The following is a 24,156-nucleotide window of genomic DNA, read 5'->3' as shown; positions in this document are numbered from 1 at the left end:
CAGCTTTGCAGATTGGGTTATGGCTGGGCTGCGTGTGGTTTCTGTCAGCCCTGAAGTGTTTTACAGCTGGAGATGATTTGGGGGGGAGGGGGCACACACAGCCTGTCCACAGCCAGGTCTGATGTTCATCTGCTGCTGTCTCTCTAATTTTTTTCTGTGTCTCCATCAAAAGGTGAGGTTGGCACTGGAGGGGGTGATGACGACAATGGCAACACCAGCTCCATCCCTTCCCGCTCCTCATTTGAGGCTGGTTCTCCCATAAGCAATTTGCCGGCAGATCCCTTTTCCTGCTGTGGCCACACAGCAAACCGAGGTGCCCGGTGTGCTGCTGGGCAGCCCCAGGCACTGCCCTGGGGGAGCTCCTGCCCCAGACAGCTCCACTTGTGAGCTCAAGGCACAAAACCTTTAACCTAAATTCAACCAGCAAAGCCCAAAGCACTGACTCCACCAGCCCAGAGCCATGGCAGAGTCTCCACAGCCCCCTTGGGCAGGCAGACCCTCGCCTGGACCCACCCAGGGCCACCCTCGCTGTGCCCAGAGGCTCTGCCACCAGAAGGGACTGGGCACAGCATGTGCAACCAGAAACACGTATTTTTATACACAGGAAAGGGGAAAATGGATGAGGTTGCACAGAACCCTCCTCCAAGCAGGAGAGGCTGTGCTGGAGGAAAGTATTGCTCATAATGACACTTAAGCCCAGACACTTGAATGCTAAAGGTTAAACTTACATTCTTCAAGAAAGGGCTCCTTGCCAGCTTGAACTGTGTTGTGTGTTCACTACTGCCTCCTCCTCCTCTTCATCCACTGTCAATCCACTTTTGGTATGTGTTGAAATAACTGAGGTTTTGGGGTGGATTTTTTTCCTCCCCTAATGTCTGTTCTCTGTACCAGCTCTCGGCCCTATGTCTGTCACAGAGTTAAAAAAATTTGAAAGTCAGTTTAATGCCTGTACAAAAGGGAAGTGATTTTTTCTTAGCTGCAAACTACTGTAGCTTCAATCCATCAAAGACCAGCCTCAGCACATGTACTGTCCTCCAGTGACACGCAGTTCATAGAACACCACCCTCCACCTCCTGTCCTCAGCCGCATAATCAGAACACACATTCTGTCAATCGGGCTAAAACTGGAATTAAAACACACATTTAAAGACTGATACATACAGTAACAATAGGGTGGCAAAATCATTTTGGGGACAATCCCCTCCAGGGATGGAGACAAAACTGATGGCAATGCTTCCAAATGCTCAAGCCAAGGAAGAAGAAACAGGGAAATGCCCACACAGGAGCAGCACTTTAAGATGAATTTCAGCATAATATGAAGAAACAGACGTGCAGTTTGGATGCTGCATTTAGACCTTTCTGATCAAAGAGCACCTTCTCCATATACTTTCATGCTTCTCCCCAGAGACATTTCCCATAAAAAAAGAATGGAAATAATATTACATTGTGCATGCCTTCTAAAGCAGCCTCTTTACACAGCCTCATGCAGGCTTTTCCTAGAGCATCAGTCGGGTGAAAGCACAGAACACCGATCCTACATCTCAGCAGCAGCAGCAGGTAGAGGAGACCCAGACAGAAGGCTGGATCAAAGGCTTTGAGGAGGAGCATGGAAAAGAGCCAGAGTGAGCTTCAGAAGTCAAATGCAATTTTTATTTGGGTTCAGAGATGATAAAAGGCCAGTGATGTTCATTTTCCTACTTCCTGCAGCAAGGGAACGGGGGGCTGCAGGGCTCCGCAGCTCACTGCAGTGTATTTCTTGGCACAGCCCTAATTGTATCTCCTGGTCCCAGTGGAAGTTCACGCTTTTTAATATCTCTTATTGCTTCTGCAATTGCTGCCACCAGTCAGCAATCACAAACAGGAAGCCGTGAGTCAGCAGAGCCATAACCCGTGGGCTGACGGCGGCCGGAGCAGAGGGACGGACGCTCCTGGAAAACACGGCAAAGGCTGAGCCAGGCCCAGGGAGCTGTGCCCAGCCCCGGCTCCCCATCACCCTCCAGCTCACCCCAAAACCCGGCACCAAGGCCCTGCTGCCCCTGGCCTGAGCGCCTCCGGAGAGCTTTCCCAGAGCTGGTCCCAAAGCTCAGGGCAGGCTGAGAGCAGACAAGGACACTGGCTCCAGCCGCCTCTCTGTGCTCCAAAAATCAGATTTTTTACCCTGTTGGGGAGAGGCAGGGCAGAGGGGGCAGCAGTGACCCCTCAGCTGGACACGTCAGCGTGACCCCATTTTCACACCAGGGCTGGGCCACACCAGGGCTCACGGAGTGCGGGAAGCAGATGATCTATTCCCAGCCTGGCTTCGTCTGTTTTCTAACTGTATTTAGCAGCGAGTTTACTCCAGACTGAGCCTGCGTGAGTGAGCGTGCATGTAAGGGTTGAGGATTGGCTGCAGCAGGCAGAGGGTTTGCTGAAAGGCTTGTTAAGGAAGCACTACTGACCATGCAATCCAATTACATAATGCTTCAAAAAATAACCGTGCTGGGAGTTGGGTCTGGGCAGCGCATTTTGGCAGCAGAAAGAGGTATCAAATGTCCATCTTCCAAACCAAAGGCTGACAGTGTATTTGTGCCACAATGTGACACTGCACCTCGGCTGTAAACTGCTCTAAAGAGGAAACTTGCTTCCAGGGGAAATGCCTGCTGTTCCCTTTCAAGGCAGTGCTGCACCCTGCAGACCGACGTTATTTGAATCCTTGTAAAATTACCACTAATCTCTGCACTCAGGATGCCTCGTGTTTTATGGGCACTCGTATGACGGCAGCTTTGTTTTCTGGGGGAAAGCAGAGTGCTGAGCAGGGAGAAGCAGGCACCTGGCCATCAGCACTGGCTCTCTGGGGCTTTTCCTCTGCTCCCTGTCTCGCAGTTCCTCTCTGCCGCTCTGCACAGGACAGCCATACACATGATGCACAGTATTTACTGGACAATGTCTGAAAAAAACCCCCTGTCCTGAGAAAGATCCAGATCCAGTTCCGCTGCAGGCAGAGCCTGCACAGAGCTGTGCATCCCTTCTGCGAGATGGATGCTGGCCGAGGGGAATGAAGGCTCGGGCTCCAGGATGGCTCCATCCGCACGTTGTCCGGGATGGCAGGGATTTAGAAACGCTGTCTCCAAACAGCACTGGTAGCTTTTATCGTAGCTACTAATTTAACTGCCGGGCTGCTCCGGAGGCGTCGCAGAGAAGGCACATTTCTGGTGAATGAGGCAAACTAAGGATATTCTTAGCCGCTGCGCAGCCGCCCGTACCTGAGCTGTGGGGCTGGGCTGCCGGGGATGCTGCGAGAGCCGCGCCGGCCACCAGGTCCCTGCCGCTGTCCCTGTCCTTGTCCCCATCCCTGTCCCTGTTCCTGTCCCCATCCCTGTCCCTGCCGCTGTCCCTGTCCCTGCTGTCCCTGTCCCATCTCTGCTGTCCCTATCCCTGTCCCTGCTGCTGTCCCATCCCTGTCCCTTCCCTGCCGCTGTCCCTGTCCCTGCTGTCCCTGCCGCTGCCCCTGTCCCTGCTGTCCCTGTCCCTGCTCCTGTCCCTGTCCCCATCCCTGCCGCTGTCCCTGTCCCCATCCCTGTCCCTGTCCCATCTCTGCTGTCCCTATCCCTGTCCCTGCTCCTGTCCCCATCCCTGTCCCTGCCCCTGTCGCTGTCCCTGTCCCGTCACTGTCCCCATCCCTGTCCCTGCCGCTGTCCCTGCTGTCCCTGCCGCTGTCCCTGCTGTCCCTGTCCCTGCTGTCCCTGTCCCTGCTCCTGTCCCTGTCCCCATCCCTGTCCCTGTCCTTGTCCCTGTCCCATCCCTGTCCCTGCTCCTGTCCCTGTCGCTGTCCCGGCAGGGGTCCCCGGCCGGAGCGCTGCCCGTGCCGGAGTGGCCGGGCCCGAAGGGGTTACGGGCGGCTCGCCCTGCCCGGCCCGCCCCGCCGCCTCCCCGGCGGTTCCCGGCTGTTGCCGGCTGTTCCCGGCTGTTTACCTGGCAGCGCCGGCCGGAGGCCGCTCTGACATCACCGCCGCGCCCCCTCCGTGCCTGCCTCCCTCCTTCCTCCCTCCCTCCTCCTCCTCCTCCTCCTCCTCCTCCTCCTCCTCTCCGAGCCGCCGCCGAGCCGCGCCCGCCGCGGGGCCGCCACCGCCGGGCACCGCTCCCCGCGCCGGGCCGGGTCCGGGATCGCCGCCCCCGCTCCCCGTTCCCCGCTGCCGGCTCTCCCCGGCCCGTGGCACACACACACCCACCTGGCTGCCACGTCGCAGCCCCGTGCTGCCCGGGGGCCACCGGCATGCTGCCGCTGCTCGCCGCCGGCTCCCCCTGCCCCGGGGCCGCTCCCGAGGCTCCCCCTGCCCCGGGGCCGCTCCTGTCCCTCCGGGGCTCCGGCCACTCCTCGGCCACCGCCGGCCACGCAGGTGCTCGCCCCCGCGGGGGCCGCTGGCTGCAGCCCGCGGCCGAGCTGCTCTGTGGATGCTTTCTTGGTGCATTTGGGCAGGGAGCCAAAGTATGCAGCTTAAAGGAAATGTTTAATAAAGACACAGGAGCCTCAAACTGTTTATTTTTCCTTGCAGAAAGGTGGAGAGACGATGTCCCTGGAAACGCTGGCGGGGCTGACGCTGCCTCTCACCTCTCCCTCCCCTGGCAGCCCCGGCCGCGGGGTCATAAACCGTGGGGGGAAAAGGCAGCCTATTAGTAACTCTATTAAGTCTCCATTAGTTAGGTGTGAACTCATTACTCTAATATACCTGGAGGTGGGATCCCACTTGCAGGACATTAGCGCTGCAATAAGCACGTTTACCACCCGAGCTGGACCGGGCGAGGCAGAGGATGGAGCGAAGCAGAGGAGCCTCTGGCACCTGGAGCAGCACCAGAGCCCTTCCTGCCACGCTGCCCTGGGCAGGTGACCCTGTCCCGCTCAGGATCGCTCTCCCTCTCCTCCCTGCCCCTGTGCCAGTCCCTAAGGCACCCTCGAGACCAGGGAAACTCGGCTGGCCTGCTCACCTGACGAGTGGCTGCACCTTGGGAAGCTGCAGAATCGGTCACTGGGGCTGGGAGAGCTGCCCAGCACTGCCCAGGACAGCAGCAACCCTGTCCTAACCCATGGCCCCAGGTGCCCTGTCCACACAGCTTTGAGTCCCCTCCAGGGGTGGTGACTCCAGCCTGACCTGGGCAGCGTGTGCAAGGCTTTTCCTAATCACTAAATCACAGAATATCGTGAGCTGAAGGAACCTACGAGGAATATCAGGTGCAATTCCAGGCCCAAGAATCCCAGCACAAGCCTGAGAGCCTTGTCCAGCAGCTCCTGTGTGTCCAGTCCCAGCCTCCCCTCCCCAGACCTGGCCTTTTCAAAGTGTTTTCCTTTGTGACAGGAGCTGTTCCACTGCCTGCAGCTGAGCAGCCTGTCAGGAACTCAGGCAAACTAAATAATGAGCTTATAGGAAATCAATTAATTAATAATAGATAGGATGCAGGAGCAGGGCTTAAAGGGGTTTGCTGAGTTAGCAGAATGAAAAATATGATTGTGTGTAGAAATCTGTAGACACAGAACTTTTTTTCCACCTTTTCAGTCAGCTTGAGCATGCCAACACGAGCTGCCTGAGCCCCACTGCCCCCTGCCAAAGCCCCTCACAGACAGGTTCTGCCTGCACAACACAAAGACTCTGCACCTCCCCATCCTTACTCACACTTCGAGGCTGCACAAAAGCACAGTCCATGCAAAACTCTCCCCAAAACTAATTTTTAAGTCCATTTGTTCCTAAATCGCACTAAACCGTACATGATCCCTGAAAAAAAAAAATTGTCCAAGAGCACACAAGTAGGATTAAAAAAAATTATTTCAAGAGGAATCATGATCTTGTTTCTAAGATCCTTGGCCAAAAAGAGTATAAAATTAATGGTATTAAGTACCTAAAAATACTCTTGAGGATCTGGGAGTTGGAACAAGGGATGGATTCTATTCCTAGCTCTGCCACAGACTCACTGTCTGCAATCAAGGAGCAGCTCAGACGGGACATGGGGCACGCTGCAAGTGCCCAGAAATGCACTTCAGAGCTCACTCCCCACACTTTCTGCCTGATTTTCCCAGCCTGTAAAACGGGTACAAAAGTGGCTCTGATGGAGCAGAGCACGTGAGATGATGTTGGTGTAATTCCTCCAGGTGTGTTTCCATGTCCTTTCACAGTGCCCCACTCATCAAGCTCACCTGCCCTTTTCTTCCTTCCCTGTTTCTCTGGAATTAACTCTTTAAATTCAAAACATCAGCAGGTACAAACAATTGTGATTAAAGAAGAAGCTACCTGCTAGAAAAGTGCTCTCTCCCTCCCAGCAAACACAGCACCTCCTTGCACTGTCCTCCTGGTCAGTGGCAATTTGTCTAAGGATGCTCCAATGCCTTGCAAAATTCAGTATTAAATCTGTCTCTTTATTGCCCTGAACAGGAGAGACAGGCATCCTTAAAATGCAACACTCATTTTTAGCCCTGGAAAATCCTGAAATATTCACCTTTTAATATGTTATATCTAGGAAAATTGTTTCATCATGTAAAAATGATTTGAAGGGTCCTTCTCACCCTGTTTTACTGTTACCCCGTTAGCCAAGATACCTGTTTCTACATGGAATCCCATACAAAAATGAATTAAAGTAATTGTGAAATTTCTAAAATTTGAACAAGTTAGTAGTGGCAGGATGCCCAATGACATAACAAGAGTCCCTCAGCAAAGCCTGGGCTGAACTCACTGGTGACTTCTCTAATTGCAAAAAAGGAACATCCCAATGCTACTTTGACAGAATCTCAAATCCCTGTAATTCCCAGTGTGTCTTAGCTATGAAACCACTTTTGGCACAGTAATTTAAACTGCTAGATGGAAGATTCTAAATAGCACATTTCAGTGATAAATGGTAAAGTTTATGCCCCAGAGTTGCTTTTACATCAGCATGAGGCACTGAGATGGGATGGAATCCTGCAGACTGAGTCCTGTATGGATCCCAGACCCTGCCAGGTTCTGCCACCAGTGAAAGTATTCCAAGAGAAATGAAAACCCAGGCAGCAAAAACCTCTGCTCACCCCACAAAAGGGAGAAAAAGAGACTGACATTTCCATGGGTGAATCTGTCTGATGAAATCAAGTATTTAAATGACTTCTATTTACACAGGATTTTGAGAAATAATGCTAATTTGCAGAATTGGCATCTGGGGTATGAGTATACCTACCCTGGGAGAGCACTTACCGAGCCTTTGTGAAGCTAAGTAATAAACGCTTTGTCTTCACCACACTATTTATGGGTTGCTTGGGGGCATCCTGCTCTCCTCCTGCCCCTACCTGGGCATAAAATTATTGCCCAACTAGGTTTTAATCAGAGCAACAGTAAATCTGAATGACCACACATGCACAGCCATTCCTGCTCCCCCATCTCCAGCATTAATTATAAAGTGAGACTGTTTACACAGTACATACCACTTTCCTGACTTCTTTCTTGTTTATGTCTAAACCTTTATGGACATAAAACTTTGGAATTTGCTTTTGGAATAAAACTGCAATTTAAGTGGCAATAACTGTGCTGGAAAACAACTCAGCCATTGCTCCCGCGGTGCCGCGGTCACGGCAGGTTTGCGCTGGAGCCTCTCCCGTTGGAGCGTGCTGCTTCAGGTCATCTCCTTGCTGTCCCAGCTGGATGGCTCCTTGGAAACTGCAGCTTGAGACAGCTCACACAAACACTCCAGCTCTCCCTCCCCAGTCCCTCCCTTCAGTTTTCCCCTGTCTGGCTGCCCTGTGCCTGTCCCTGCACTCCCCGCTCTGGGGTTTGTGCTGCTCCCCTGTGCCAGCCTGGGGCTCAGGCCCTTGTTCCTCCCCTGCCAGAGCACTGACCTGCAGGCTGCTCCTGCATACAGAACCCTGTACCATGCCCTGGGACAGCCCCAGCCACACTGCCCCTGAAAGGGAAATTCTTCTTGTCCTTACAAACAAGAGCTGTCCATCGGATGCCACATACAAGTGAGGGTACCAATAGTAAACTTACTCATGCTCTACAAGCACTAAATTATTCCTCATCACTCTGGCCTGGCTGCTCATTTTGTCAGGCTGTCACACAATAAATTAATATGTTGGCTGTTTGGGGCTGAGAACTCTTCTATTTGTTCAGTAAAACAGATACTGCACACCCCAGGCACCATATAAAAATAATAAATTACCACAGCACACAGGCAAGGTATTACTTGTCTCTCTCCTTGCCTTTACTTTATCCCCTCCATCCTCTGCCTTTCCTCTGATCAATTCATCTTCCATTTACTTTCTATTTCTGTCTGTAGGTTCCACTCTAATACACGCTGCTCTGATATTCCAGCCATGCCACCTGCTCCAGAAGCACAACTACAGATGTGGAGAAGAGGAAACCACCAGAAGTTCAAGGGGAGGAGAAGCAATAATGGATAACTGCATACTGTAAGAACATTAAGGAAAAGGAATCCAGCCTCTACCTGGTGCTGTCTCTGACGTGGGTGCCTCCTGATTCCCGCCAGGCTCCCTCTGCTCTTCACATCCAACACAGAAATGTGGAGACTTGGTAGCCAGAGGATCTCAACAGCCTTCTCTGTGCAGGCAGCTGGGGAAGTGTCTGACCCAATCTCCCTTGTAGGTTCAAATGTCTTTTAATTCTGGTGGGCTGTGTTGAGATGGGAATGAATAAACTCTCTCTTCATTTTAGCGTCCAGCTCGTGGAAGCTGCACAGGCTGGATGTTAAGTCTGTCCAAATTCCTTTCCTCTTTGGCAAGGTTATCCTACCTACAAAAATAAGAATTAAAATTAAGGTTTTGTTTGGCTTCTTGCAAGTTCAGATCCTGCCCCACGTTTTCCAGGACATGGTTCCAACCAGAGTTTTAGCACACAGGCTCTCCAAGAGCAAAGTCACAGGAACCCATCACGTTATTGCAATACTAAGTGCATTATGTTTCCAAAGCATCCCATAATCTTAACTAATAAAAAACCCAACAGAATTTACTGTTTAAAAAAATAAATAAACAAAGAAGCAAAATTTAAATATTTATTGAAAAGCTCAATGTTGTAGCCTTGTGCAGTTATTGGCAGGGGATGCTGTGCAAATGGAAAAGCCCCGGCAGGATTCCCCCAGCCCTGGGCACCGACCCCGCGGCTCTGGACGCTCCCTGGGACACATCTGTGCCACATCTGGGGCTCAGCTGTGTTGGGACACACCTGTGTGGCCTCTCCTGTCATGGGAAGGCCTGGGGTGTGCCCAGGACATGGCTCTGGAGGGCAGTGGGGGACAGGGGAGTGCCCAGGACACGGCTCTGGCACACAGGGGGTGCCCAGGACACGGCTCTGGAGGGGGCAGTGAGGGGACAGGGGGTGCCCAGGACACGGCTCTGGGGCACAGGGGGTGCCCAGGACACAGCTCTGGAGGGCAGTGGGGCACAGAGGGTGCCCAGGACACGGCTCTGGGGCACAGGGGGTGCCCAGGACACAGCTCTGGAGGGCAGTGGCACACAGGGGGTGCCCAGGACACGGCTCTGGAGGGCAGTGGGGGACAGGAGGTGCCCAGGACACGGCTCTGGAGGGCACTGGGGACAGGGGGTGCCCAGGACACGGCTCTGGCACACAGGGGGTGCCCAGGACACAGATCTGGAGGGCACTGGGGACAGGGAGTGCCCAGGACACGACCCTGGAGGGCAGTAGGGGACAGGGGGTGCCCAGGACATGGCTCTGGAGGGCAGTGGGGACAGGGGGTGCCCAGGACACGGCTCTGGAGGGCAGTGGGCACAGGGGGTGCCCAGGACACGGCTCTGGAGGGCAGGGGGTGCCCAGGACACGGCTCTGGAGGGCACTGGGGACAGGGGGTGCCCAGGACACGGCTCTGGGGCACAGGGGGTGCCCAGGACACGGCTCTGGAGCGCAGTGAGGGACAGGGTGTGCCCAGGACATGGCTCTGGAGGGGGCAGTGGGGCACAGGGGGTGCCCAGGACACGGATCTGGAGGGGGCAGTGAGGGACAGGGTGTGCCCAGGACACGGTTCTGGAGGGCAGTGGGGCACAGGGGGTGCCCAGGACACGGCTCTGGAGGGCAGTGGGGCACAAGGGGTGCCCAGGACACGGCTCTGGAGGGCAGTGGGGCACAGGGGGTGCCCAGGACACGGCTCTGGAGGGCAGTGGGGCACAGGGGGTGCCCAGGACACGGCTCTGGAGGGCAGTGAGGGACACCAGGACACTGCTCTGGAGGGCAGTGGGGCACAGGGGGTGCCCAGGACACAGATCTGGAGGGCAGTGGCACACAGCAGTGATGGTCCCATGGCTGGGGCAGCTCTGGGTGCCAGGCAGGGCAGGGCAGGTGAGCAGGGCTGGCCCAGGGCTGTTTCTGGCATCTCATTCCCACCCCTCCTGTCCCACGTGGCCGTGCATTAGTGATGGGCACTGCTGGCAGATGGCAAAGTTCGAGCCGGGCTAATTAAACATACCGAGCTAATAACCTTCCATTTTGGGACTGGTATAATTCATAATTTAATGTATTGCTGCTGAGACATTAACCTTTCAATGACTGGCACGGTGCCCACAGCAGCCTGAGTGCTGACCATCTTTCAGGAAAATGAGTATTATTGTTAAAACAGGTATAAATCATTCATGGCTTCAGCTTTTGTGTCAAGCTGCACATGAAAATAAGTAGTAGGTCGGGTAATTTATTTACCTTTTGGTGGTTATTCTTATGATTTCATGATCATATTCCCTGATTCATAAACACTGGCCAATTGCCATTCTGTTCTCATTTTACCATTTCAATACTGCAGTGGTTATTCTGATTTCCATCTTTGACAAGTTCAAGACTGGTGCAGAGTTGCTTGATCCAGGCACAAACATAATCTCATTTCAAGGAGGAAAAACTTATTTTAAGCTAATTTTGCAGTATTCAATGCAATTATTAAAGCTATCAACTTGTTACAGTTTAGCATTTTCCTAAAAGAAGTATTTCTTTGGAAACTGGTGCATAAATACACAGATTAAAAAAGTTCCCTAAATTCTCCTTCAGAGGCAGCTGGGAGGAAGCTCACACGTTACTAAAGAGTTTAGTAAAGATCATGTCCTATCTCTTCCAATCAAATGGTGAATGAAGATGGCCAATGCTCAGTCAAAAGGAGAAACTGTCTTTGAAGGCACATTAAAGATGAGTCTAAAAAAAATCCTAAGTGGATGATGAAGAACTAATCCATTTGCAAAATTGCTATTTTTGAAGAAAGAAGTTAACTAAGAAATCATCAAGAAGCTGTTTGTGGACATGTCTGTCACATTTAGTGCCTAGGAGAATGCCAAGACCAGGACATTTTGGAGGCATAAGAGAACGAGGAGCAGTATCAGCATCGCTGGTTTTTGGCTTCTCCTCAGGACTTTGTTATAATGTTATATTATGTTATAATATGTGTTATAAATGTTTATGTGTTATATGGTCGCTCTCAGGACTGTATGAACAGTGCCAAAAGATAAAGCATTTGAACCTATTTCACGGGGACAGCACTCAGACTCCCCTGGAACTGGAATTATTTGAGAGGCTGAGGTTCCTCTGGGTACCTTCCTCTGGAAGGTATCCAGAAACATACAGTGTTAGCCACAAGAACATAGATTTTTTTCCATTGATAAGGATGCAGGAGACAACCCCTCAGTCCTACAAGTGATCACCTGCCCCTGTTAACCCGTATCTGTGTCACCTGTGGGTGAGCCAGAACCTTCCCTTTGGGTCTGAGATGTGCCATGGAACCTTTTTCCATGGACACTACAGTGTCCCTGCATTTCACTCCCTCTGCTGGCTCCACTTATACATCAAATGAAGCTTTTGAGACCTGCCTTTTTTTAAGGCTGGGACATCTAAAATTCACCTGGATCTCCAGGTTGCAGGGCTTACAGACGGCTGGCAGGGATGCAGCCCTTCCTCCTCCCAGCCACAGCATCCCGGGCTGGGGACAGGACCCTGGCCCTGCCAGCACCCCTCTGCCAGGTCTGAGTGGGAAGGGGGTGGCTCTGTGCCCTGTTTGCCCTGAAAAGGGCAGGACCCAGCCCAGCTGTGCCTGCTGGGGACCAGAGCTGTGTGCACCTACAGGTCACTGCAGCCCCTGCCTGGGCCCAGCCTCCCAGGAGCCACAGCCTGGCACTCCAGCATCTCCACCTCGGGAGGAGAAAGCAGCACAGCAACACTTGTGAGGAACACTCCCTGAGGCTGAAGGCCCAGTGTGTCCAGCTGGGGAGGTGTGCTGCTGCTGGCACAGCTCCTGGGCAGCCAGGTGCCCCGGCTCTGGAGGGGCAGAGCCCTCTCAGCCAGCACTCCCCGACTCAGCCGTGCTAAACAGATCTGGGCTCAGATCTGGGCTCAGATCTGGGCTCTTATGCAATTTTTTGCTCTCCAGTAGCCACGTGACTTTCTATGGCAAGAATTACTCAATGTGCAGTTCCTGTCTGAAGTGGCCTGTCCGAAGTATTCAAAACAAGTTCTGAGCAAACCCGCATCTCCAGGGCTGGTGTTGCCTTCAGGCAGATCTTGTTGTTATTTCACAAGTGGGAAAACTGAGGTAATTTTTTTTCTTTAAAGGGGGAAAGACGCTGCACATGTACAGGCACTGGACACCCTGGGTGTTTGTCTAAAGCTGAGAAGCAGCATTGAAAACACCTAGATGTGACAGACAGGCTGCAAATTTGGGCATGAATCCCCCTAAACCATTATGCTTTTTGTCACATACACATTCCCTTGCTATGGAAATGGACCTTGTACCTCATTGTTCAAATACTTGTCTGCAGTTATTCTGTATTTCAGGTTTTTGGTATTTCAGGATTTTGGTATTTTCCCCTCGTTCACATGCCAGGTGGCAAACCCCAAACTGGAGCAGAAGTCACTTCCTATACTGTGGTTATAACAGAGTTAAAGTTCAGATTTCTAATTGCTCTCTTGAGGCCTTATTACTTGTTGATTAGGGTCTTTTGGGAACTGCATCAAACCTATAATAATAAACACTCATTTCACTGGAAGTTTGTAGCTGCTGCCCCGCAGCCCTTCTGTAATGGCACACGTACAGACCAGCCAGGAAAGCACAAACCAACCTCTGACTTCCTCAGGGCTTTCCAGGCTGGACAGGTCTGAGCCGTGGGCACCTTCCTGCCAGACTGGAGCTGGGGCTGCATGTGGCTCTGCCCTCTGCCAGCCCACAGAGCGGGCTGGAGGGGTGTTAGAGCAGCCTGGCAGGGAGCACATCTGTGCAGGGACAGCTCTGGGCTTCAGAGCGGGCTGGAGTGGTGTCTGGGCAGCCTGGCAGGGAGCACATCTGTGCAGGACAGCTCTGGGCTTCAGAGCACTGACTGCTTCCCTAAACGCTGCTACACTTGGGACAGCAGCAAGGAAGGAGAAGTTGGAGTGCCAGCAGCACACTGCTGGTGGCTGGTCAGTGTTCACAGCCCATTATCTTCTGCTCTGCTGTGGTATCTGATCAGAACAGTCGGCCTGAAGGTGCCATCCTGAAACCCAGGTGCACTGTGCCCCAGCAGGAGCCTCTGCTGGGTGAGGGCGCTGCTGGGGGAGGACACGTCTGCTGTGTGAGCAGCTTCTCTGCAGCACCCTTGGCACAATGAACCTCCCTCCTCCCACAGGTACCCCTGGCCCAAGCAGCCCCTGGAATCTGGGGGTGATGCCCGGTGCCAGCCCAGGCTGGGGACGCTGCATCCAGCTGGAGCACACGGGGACACAGCCCCAGATCCCCCTGGGACAGAAGAGGGTCCCCGTGAGGAGCAGTGCTGGGACAGCTGCAGATGCTGTGTGTCCCTTCACTGCACGTGTTCCTAACTGCAGAACCTCTGAGTTCTCCTGGCTGGAGCAGCCCAAGGTGTCATTCCCAGGCTGGGTGCTTTGGAAGTGCTTGTATGGGTTTGCACAGGCTGGATCCCAAGGGATGGGGTGGGAGCAGTGGGGTCGTGGACTGTCCTGAGCAGGAGACAAGTTTCTGCAGGTCTGCTCTTGGTGGGTCTCCAGAGAAGGGCCTGGGTGCCCCTGAACCCCCCAGCAGGAAGGAGCCTGCAGTAAAAGAGGTGCTGATGTGAAGTGGCTGGCTCCAGAGCCGGCACCTGTTGGAAGGGGGATCGATGGAGCTGAGCAGCCATGCATGAGCTGTTCCAGGGCTGGTATTGATCAGAGCTCAGGGCAGCACAGAACAGCCCTGGGCTGACAGCCCCACAACAGGCGAGGAGGAAACAGCCTTCGCTGGTGGCAGACGCACAGAAGAAAGCCGATAAAAAGTCAATTCCACTTAACTGAATGGCTGCTAACTAAATATTTTTGGGGCCAGAGCCTTCCCAGATAGCAGCTGGAATGTTTCTGCTCCAGAACTGAGACATCAAGTGAGCGTGGCATCGACGGCTGAGATAAGAGATGCTGTGATGGAGCAGGAGAACCTGATGAGCCAGGCCTGCCTGCCCTGCACAGCCTCACGCCGGGGAGAGCTCAGATTGCCACATCTGCTTTTCCCAGGCCACTGCTAAGGCTGTGGACAACGTTTCAGGCCAACTTTTGGTGGACCGGATCAGTGCTTAAGGCACCAAATATAAAGTAATTCTCCAGCAGTTTGATTAATAGTGTCATAGTCATAGCTTCAGTTCAGGTTCAACCTTTTTAACGTTTTATTATTTTACAGCGTAATAAATCAGGGCAGCAGGAAAAGACAGATGCAGGAATGTCCCTGTCTCCCGTCTGCTCGTGCAGACAATGGGTCACGGGATAACAGCTTCCAGGGCTGATAGAAAAGCTCCTAGAGAGGGGTCTGTAACACAGCCAGCGGTGCTTGAGGAAGGAAGAGGCAGCTGCAGGCAGCCAGCATGTCCTGTGGAGCTGCAGCACTGACCGAGGAGGGAGCAGCTCCAGGGGATGGATGCGACGGCTCCTGGCTGAGGAACGGCCAGAGCTGGACACAGCACCCACTGTCCCTGGCTAAGGGGATGCAACCCTTCCTCACGGAGCCAACCAGCCCTCCCCGCCCTTCCAGCACCAGCAGGGACCAGAGCAAGCTCAGCACACTGGTCCTGACTGGGCTTGCTGGGGCAGGGACAGCCACAGCCCGAGGGGAGGGAAAGCTGAGCTGTGCGGGGCCAGGGCAGACAGGAGGGAGCAGGAGCTCTGCAGCTCAGCTGGTGGACAACACCATGGGTGATACAGATCAAAGAAAGGACAGAAATGTTTTCATGAGATCAAAAGAATAAGAGAAGTACACGTAGAGGTTCATCTGTGATGAGCTGATGGAGACTGTGGGAACAGGAACCCAAAACACGCAGGGGAAGGGCTGGAGGTGGTGAACAAACTTCACTGGTCAGGAAGGAGGGATGCAGGAAGAACAAGGGAGCTGAAGGGATATAAAAGACAAATCAAACACTAAGGAAACTCCTCAGGTGTATTTTCTATGGACTGAAATGGGCGTGTAGCAGCAAAAAGAACTGACTGTGGCAATCAAAGGAAGCAATGACAGAGCCTTGGAAAAGAGGTTTTGTCTTTAGAATGGAGAATGAAGAATGATCCAATCATTCAGAAATTGCGAAGGGTAAGGCAAAAACTAGGTCACAGTAAGAAAAACTTCATGGAAAAGTAACAAAAATCTAATAAATGTACTTTGTTTCTTGTATCACCTTGTTTGTTTTGTTCAATGCAAACCTCAGGACAGCACATAGAGATGCAAATAAATCCACGTGTAATGTGGAGAGAACAAGTGAGACTAATGCTTGAAATTTCTGCCCTGTATTTATAGGCTGCTGCTTATATTGCAGAGCAAAGCAAGTTCTATATTGAACAAACATTGCACTGTTTTCCATCTTCCTTTAACAGGAGTTAATTTTACTTTTAAATTTTAATTAGTTTCATGCAGGGGCCTGGCAGTCCCAAGGTAGAGGCACCACAACTTACAGGTTATTTGTCATCACAACTTCAGCGCTGCTAGAAGAGGTGTAAGTTACAACCCAGGGGCTGGATGACTAAAACACTGCCAGCAGCTGGGCTGGGCACACAGTTGGTTGTATTTGCATGTTCAGGATGTGATGCTGCCGGTGCCTGCCCCACCCTGGCTCCCAGCTCTGTGGTCGTGCAGGTGTCCAGGCCATCGCCACGGACAGACACACTGACATCCACAAGTCCTAGTTCTTTCAAAGAGAAGGCTTTGAGACCTTGTATTTACTTCCAGACTAAGGTAAATAAAGGTTGACTGTGAGATTTAAGCCACTTTCTGGCAGTGAACCTTCAACTGCACAGCAAAGGCGTTGGCACAGCAAGAAAACCCCTCCAGGCTGTGTGCACCACTGCTGGGCAGCCAGTGGGATGGTCCAGGGAAGAAACCAGTTCAATATTCCAGTATCTTTCCTGCTAAATTCCGTGCAATTCCAACCTAGACTGAAACCCAGCCTGTTTCACTCTGCTCTCCCACCCGGCTGCCTCCCTGCATTCTGTTATACTGGAATGTTTTAAAGCTGACACGGTACAGGAAAAACTAATGAAATCTATTAGACTTCCAGTACAAAAGAGAAGAGATTTCTAAGAAATACTGCGCAAAAAAAGGGCAGATTAAAAAAATGGAGGCAGCACAGAACAGCAACTATGTGCCACAAAAAGATAAACACAAAAAGCTCTGCTCTCTTATAAGACACCCACAGTCTCCATCTGTCATCCCAACCCTTCCTCTCCCAACTGTTCTTAAATTAAATGAATGCTTCTAATGGGCGATTTTCTCATGAAAGCATATGAGAATTCATCCAAAGACAAATTAAAACAATGCTGTGGAATCAAGCAATTCACCTCTTTCACAGGCTGCCTGCTTCAATGGTTGCATTTTCAATAGAAAAAAACAGCAATAAAACACCCAAATAAAGAAAAACTGGCAAAAGAACAAACCTGGCACTGACCACAGCCAATGCAAACGCAGGTCACTCTCTGCAATCATTCTCACAGTCCTACAGCTGAGACTAAAGGTTATTTTCCTCTGTAAAAGAGACTCCTGTAGACATCAGATTTAGTGGTTCTGTTCTTTGTGGGCCCTGCAGTCCAAACACCTCCCAAGGGATCATCAGTATTAAAACTATATATTATGTTTTTCTTAATGTAAATAAGCCTAACTTGGGCTACTGTGTCCAAAGTGGCATTAAAATGTACTTTCCTACTCATCACGTACCCTTTGAGTTGCTTTTGGCATCCTACACAGCATCCCATCCATGCTGGACATGAATTAACATGTACAGATTTTCCATTCTCACTTTGGTTTCTTGTCACCTGAATTTTGAGGTTACTGTTTAGTAACAGAATTCTTCTGTATTTAGGATAAATGCATTTAATTTCTGCCACTCGAAGCCTTGATGGGCGTATTAGCAAAGTTGCAATGAAATGTTTCTATTAAACTCAGGTCTGAAGGAGAACACTTGAAAAGGAACCAGATGTTAAATTCAGACCCCACCAGCTGCCAGTGCCTCTGTCCTAGCAGGTCTTGGCTGGCTCTGTATTTCAGTGTTTGCTCTCTGCACTCACCCCAGGCAGTCTGATACCAAATGGTTCGGGTATTTTAGTTTTCTTAGCTAAGAGTCCCACTAAATTTAGATGTAGCAGCAGAAGGGAACTAAAAGGAGAGGAGCCAGCCCTGGGGCCCCAGAGAAGTTCCTGGTGCCAGAGGAGGCTGAGGCTGGGGGGACGTGTTTGGGCACTGCTCTGCACGGCTGTGTGTGTGTGTGACAGTGTGAGCAGGTCCTGGGCACCCAGAGGTGCCCGTGCTGCCACCACAGGGACACTGCACGGCTGGCTGGACCAGCCAGGGGCTCCCCTGTGCCCTAGACTGTTCTGCTGCTGCAGGTGCTCCAGTCCAGATCGCACTGCCAGTCCCCTTGGGTTTCCTTCTCTGTCTGCTCTGATCTTTCCTGCTCCCTCCCTGCTCTCTCGCTGTCTTTGCATGATTCCTGCCTTCACCCTGCTCATTACCAAAGTCACTGGGACTGCTGGAGCTCGCACAGAAGGCACCTGACCCTCCCCAGACCCCCTGCTCCCGGTGATTCCTGCTTGTGCTCTTTCCCAGCTCCTCTTGCTGGAGTCCCTCACTGTTGTACTTAACCACGGTGAGTGACAGAAATCCAATGCTGACCACTTCATTATGTACCGACCTTGTCCCCTGGCCTCCTGCCCCTCCATCTCTCTTGGGCAGCCTGCCCTGTGTCGTGAGTCCTTGTTAAAGGTCAGGACCCCAAACCATCAGCACTGCTCGTGTTGTTTCACTGTATCACCAGAGAAATCAGGGCTGTCGGATCTCATTAGAGCGCTCTGGCGGGCGCAGCGCCGCTCCTGCGCGGGTGAGCACAAACCCAGATCCCAGCAGCAGCGGGGATGCCATCCACACAGGGATACAAACCAACCCACAGGGATATAAACCAACCCACAGGGATGTAAATCACCCACACAGCAGTATCATCCACACAGGGATTGTATTCCGCACAGGGACTCTACTCCAACCTCTCACCATCGCTCCCACCCTTATTGGCACGGCTGCTGTGGGCCCTGCACGAGAAAGGAAATCCTCTTAAACAAATACTCTGCAAGGATAAGAGTCTGCTTCCCCATGAAGGGGCACTGGCCGTGGCCACAGGGACAGCAGGGCAGGTGGCCACAGGGACAGCAGGGCAGAGCAGTGGCCACAGGGACAGCAGGGCAGGTGGCCACAGGGAGGACAGGGCAGTGGCCACAGGGAGGGCAGGGCAGGTGGCCACAGGGACAGCAGGGCAGTGGCCACAGGGACAGCAGGGCAGTGGCCACAGGGAGAGCAGGGCAGGGCAGGTGGCCACAGGGAGGGCAGGACAGGTGGCCACAGGGAGAGCAGGGCAGGGCAGTGGCCATGTGAGCTCACCTGGAGCCCCCAGCTCAGCAGCCCCATGCCCTGCCTGGTTCAGCAGAGCCAGTCAGAGCTGATGGGGAATTGTGCAGGATCCCCCACAGCTGGGAGCTGTCACCACCCTGCAGCGGGCAGGTGACGCCGCTTCCTGTGCGTGGAAGGTTAATTATTCACAGCCTCAGAAAAACTTCTTTAAATTGCAACCCTTATCAGCTGCTTCTCTGACATGAGTATTAAAACACAGAGACCCTTTCCCTCACGGATTATAGCACAGTTTTCAGTCAGGCAGTGCACTAAGGGATTTCCAGAGGAGGCTGTCGGGTGGGTTGGGTGGTAAATAACATCATGCTCCACATGTGAACTGAGATTTCAAAAGAAAGTTTCAGTGTGGCTGCTTCAGCACGGCTGTGTGCTGAATTGGTAATTTCCCCAGTGCACAATGCAGAAAATGATGCAAACCCATTACACGAATTCTGAAGACAAAGAGAAATCTCTGCTGCCTAAATGAGAATAAATCAAAAAGTAAACACAGAGGCTAACAAGAACCACAGGAATAACCTTGAGAACCAAATCCCATCTAGAACAAATCCCTGTACAACATGGCAGGACAGAGGAGGCAGCAGCTAAACCCACAAAACACAGATATTTCACTTAAATGAGAGAGTTTTGTAACAATTCTCTTTTGGGCCACATGAGCTCTGAGTTGTGCACTACAGGGTGGCACCTCATGATTTTTCTAGAAGCATTTACAGTATTTCAGCATTCCTTGCCTGGAAAAATCCTCCTTATCAGAAAGTGATGTTCCTTCTCCTCAGGATACGTTGTGCACATGGAGGCACTGCCCAAACCACAGCCTGTGGATGGACAGGGAGCTACAGGAACCTTAAGGGCAACCAAGCCTGGAGGCAAGGTCTGGATGAGTTCTTATACCACCTTCTTGGGGGTTTTGTTATTAAATTTAATGCCTAGGAAAAGGATGAAGTTAGATGTTGTACAGTGAGAGGATTATCTTTGTATGGCAGACTGGGAAAGGCACGGCTCACATACAGTCCACAGCAGAATTTTGAGAAATCCTTCTTCAAAAAAAGCATAAAAAAGAGGAAAAACTATGAAATCCTCAACTAGATGGAAAAAAGAGAAGATCTTAGCAAGTCTAACAGACAGACCTAAACTAAAGCATGTAGTCTTGATATAACTTATTAGAGTGGCAGGAGAAGGCGGTATCTGCACAGGAACAGCAGAGTTATACAAGAGGAGGATTTGCCAGGAGCTCAAAAACCTGAGAATATGGTCCAGATTAAAGGGAACTCGACACCTGCCTTGGCCAGTTCTGAGCCAGGCAGGTGCAGCTGCGTTTTTAAGAGAGTGTAAAAGAGGACTCTGACACACACGGGACAGGGAGAGCCTTAACCAAAGCCAGCAACATTTTACTCCAGATTCTCAGGCGACTGGGAATGAGAGGATAAGGTTACCACATGTGTTAAAAAGCCAGATCTGCTTTCTTCTGGGTCACTAATTCTGATATTTTTGCATCCATTTGGGTCAGCAGGGTCATAAAATATGACCTTTCCATTTTGCAAAGTTTCTTCTAAATCATTCTCTAAGAGCTCCTTTAATGTGTTCTTATCCAGAGCAGTGGGGCTGGCTCAGCTGGGCTCCTTTCCCATTCCAGGCATAGTTACAGACATTTACTGTGAGGGGCTGTGATGTTCAGTAGGGGAAGAAGAGCCAAATTAGGCTAAAGTGTCTTTTAATTTAATACAATTGCTGCTAATACTGGAAATAGACATATATGCGACATTGTTTAACATTTCAGTGTTTGCTTAATTAGAAGTAGCAGTTCCCTATGAGAACAAGTCACTCTGGTGAGGTGAATGGTTCCCTGGGGGCTCCAGAAGGGGTCTCTGCCCAACGTGGGTGGCTCCCAAAGCTCCTTCTCCCTGTGGCTGCACTGAATTTCTGCTCGGCTTCAGCACTGCAACTATCTGTCAAGTCCAAAGCAGAAACAGAGTTTGAAAGGCAAACATGATCTGTGATCAATATCCTAACAAATCCAATGGAAGCCCCAGCTCCCAAAGGGTTAATCCAGAGAAGAAAAGGCATCCGCATGTTTAGTGAGCTAATGTGTTTATTGACTGGGAGGCCTTTGAGTCTTCAACAGGGAAAAGCCCCGGTGAGTGACTGCGAGCTGGAGTCGAGCAGCGGGGTCGGTGGAGCCCGGGTGGAACAGGGTCCCCTTCTCCTGACCGGCTGTTCAGGCTCTGGGGCCATCCCCAGGGCCAGCCCACTGTGCCACAGGGATGTTCCCACAGCACTGAGTGTCCAGCTGGCTGGTGGGGACAGCCCAGGCCCCCTGTCCCACAGAGGAGTGACAGCCCAGTGTCCCTGCAGTGTCCTGCAGTGTCCCTGCAGTGTCCCTGCTGTGTTCCTGCAGTGCTGCCCAGTGTCTGTGAGCCTGGACCCGGAGTGGGCTGCAATCCTCCTCCAAAATCCTGCACCAGCTCCTGGATGGACACTCCTGGTTTGCACTGGGCATTCCCAAGTGTGCAGTGAGTCCCTGCTGAGAGCTGGGCTCTGCTCAGTGCCTGCCTGCCCAGCCTGCAGCTGCCTCCCCACTGCACAGCGAGAGCAGAGCTGGGCATGGGGAGAGCTGGGCTGGCCCACCCAGAGCCCTGTGTGCCCCCAGGCTCAGGGGTCAGGGTCTGCCTGCTGACAGAGGAGCCAACACTGTCCTCAAACGGCTGGAGGGCAGAGACCGTGCCCCCCTCCACTGCCAGCCGTGCCTGGGGCTGATAGATTTGCTTTACTGGGAATGGAGGGGATGCAGTGGCTGACAGCAGCTGGGCTTTCCCCAGGGATGGATGCCCAGGATGAACCCCGGGTGCAGGCTCAGCCCCCGTTCCACTCAGGGGCTGCTGGCTGGCACCAGCTCTGGGCTGAGCAGAAACCCTGCTGACCCCACGGTGGCCTGGTGCAGGTACCCTGGTGGTGACTACAGAGGTGTAAAAGGGATTTCTGTTGTATTGGAAAAATATGGTAACCAAACCATATACATCCCATTTCCACATTAGTTAAGAGATTAACAGAAGATAAATTAAATTAAAGGTCCATCTAGCCAATGTCCTGTCATCAACAGGGACCAGTAAGATCCTGCAGGCAGGAGTTTGGAGTCAGTGCTGCCGTCACCTCCAACTCCAGATTAAAGGACTTTCTGAGCTACAAGGATGTCCCATTTCCAGCAGTGCTCAGTGGGTTTTTCTCCCAGGAAGCTGTTCAGCTGTTCCTGCACACAGAGATCATCAAGAGGTGCCAGCGTCCCAAGTGTCTACTCAGGAAACAAACCAATGCCCTGGAATACTCTGGGATCCCTCTAGGGTCCCAAGTGTCTACTCAGGAAACAAACCAATGCCCTGGAATACTCTGGGATCCCTCCAGTGTCCCAAGTGTCTACTCAGAAACAAACCAATGCCCTGGAATACTCTGGGATCCCTCTAGCTCTGCAATGAGGGAATATCTGAAGAGGCAGGAGAGAGCAGCACCACGGCCTCCGGTGAATTCTGGCTCGGCTCCTAGAGAAAAGCTGGAATGAAAATGTGGGGTGGTGCTGCCCAGGAGACCCAGATCCCGCAGGAATATTCCACATTCTCATCCTGCAGGATGCCAGCCTGGGCAGGGAGGGGACTCAGGCTGAGCACTGAGATCTGAGCTCGGACTGAGCCGGGCTTTGAGCCGGGCTCAGCATCCACGGTCTCCCGGCCAGCTCCTCGCCTTCATCTGCATATTCAAGAATCGCCCATGTCTGGCTGTCAGAGATGGTGACAGTTGGGGGGGTTTTTTAGCTTTATCAAGGGGGATTATTTTTAACCCAAATTATTTTGCATTGTAAATGTTTAAATCCACATCAAATCCAGATTAATGCATAAAATAGTCCAAGAGGGTATTTACTGGGGGAAAAAAAATAACAATAAACCAAATTATTATGGCCAGCTTCCATCTGAAGTGTTTTTAAAAGGGCAAAGTCTGAAATTTCGGCTAAAATATCACTTCAAGGAGAAGATTGAAACAAACCTCTCTGCAAAACGGCGCAAGTTTACATACAAACTGGAACCCTCGCTACTTTTTCACAACATGACTGGAATTAATAATGCAGATAAATCCTAAATAAATCAGGATTAGTGTTAACTACGTCTTGAGGTTTAATACGCTGTAGGGAAATGAAAGGGGGCGGGCGGGGGAGGCTGGAGCGGTGGAGCCGAGCCCGGGCGGAGCCGCCGGGACCGGGGGGGCTCGGACACGACCGGCCAGCCCGATCTGCTCCGGGAGGTCAGCCGGATTGCGGCATCTCACCGTCTTATCGGCGAAAAGATTAAACTCCCCTTCGCGGTTAAAGAGCTCAGCTCCGCTCCGAAGGAAAATATAAATAAAGCTGCCAAGAGGATGGCCCGAGAAAAACCCGGGGCAGCGCCGCTTCCCGGGGCTGGGGAGGCCCTTCCCCGAGGCCAGGGTGTCCCCAGGGTGTCTCAGCGGTGTCCTCAGCGGTGTCCCCAGCCCTGTCCTGTGTCCCCAGCCCTGTCCCCTGTCCCCAGCCCTGTCCTGTGTCCCCAGCCCTGTCCCCAGCCCTGTCCCCTGCCTCCTGTCTCCAGTCCCCAGCCCTGTCTCCTATACCCAGCCCTGTCCTGTGTCCCCAGCTCTGTCCCCTGTCCCCAGCCCTGTCTCCTGTCCCCTGTCCCCAGCCCTGTCCCCAGCCCTGTCCCCTGTCCCCAGCCCGCAGTCTCGTCCCATCCTCTGCTCCTCCCCTCACGGAGCAGGGGCTGATGAACCTCTCCCTCTCTGATAAAAAAGAGGACAGTTAAAATATTGACATTTGTTCTCAAAACCCCAGAGGAGCAGGAAAATGCTTCTGGTGCTCCCTCTGTCACCTGGGAGCTCCCTGTGGCTCTGCTGTCCCTGGCTGGGGACACCAGCTCAGGCTCCCTGCCTCTGCAGGTGTGGGACTGGGCTGGCAACTCGCAGAAATTTGCGGCATTCTAAGAAATCTCATGTCCCATCTGTTTCCTGTTCCTCTTTGAGCACTTCCCCAGTGCCCCAGGCTAGATTCTCACCCGCCTGCAGCCCCAGGGCATGGGCAGCACCTGTGCCAACGGCAGAAACCATCCCACATCCACAGGACAGGGCAAAAACCATCCCACATCCCACAGGAGAGAGCAGTGACCATCACACATCCCACAGGACAGGGCAGTGACCATCCCACAGGACACAGCACTGACCATCCCACATCCACAGGACAGGGCAGTGACCATCCCACATCCCACAGGACAGGGCAGTGACC

The 24,156-nt window shown here is 52.4% G+C and overlaps 1 protein-coding gene across 4 annotated transcripts in view; it reads right to left on the bottom strand.

The window, feature by feature from the left end:
* Nucleotides 1-24,156, bottom strand: part of ZFHX3 (zinc finger homeobox 3) — a 380,864-nt gene that overhangs the window by 127,143 nt on the left and 229,565 nt on the right. For 3 of the 4 annotated variants that reach the window (XM_033069696.2, XM_033069700.2, XM_033069697.1), the window contains one exon: nt 8,433-8,737. The gene's annotated coding sequence lies outside the window, so the exon portion shown is untranslated. Of the gene's footprint in view, nt 1-8,432; nt 8,891-24,156 lie in introns of those variants that run through there. The other variant, XM_033069698.2, reaches the window with a different exon arrangement.

This window comes from Catharus ustulatus, chromosome 11 (genome assembly GCF_009819885.2).
Source record: "Catharus ustulatus isolate bCatUst1 chromosome 11, bCatUst1.pri.v2, whole genome shotgun sequence".
Taxonomy (NCBI): Eukaryota; Metazoa; Chordata; class Aves; order Passeriformes; family Turdidae; genus Catharus; species Catharus ustulatus.
The sequence above is the reverse complement of the archived record's forward strand: the minus strand, read 5'-3'. Positions and strand labels throughout refer to the sequence as shown.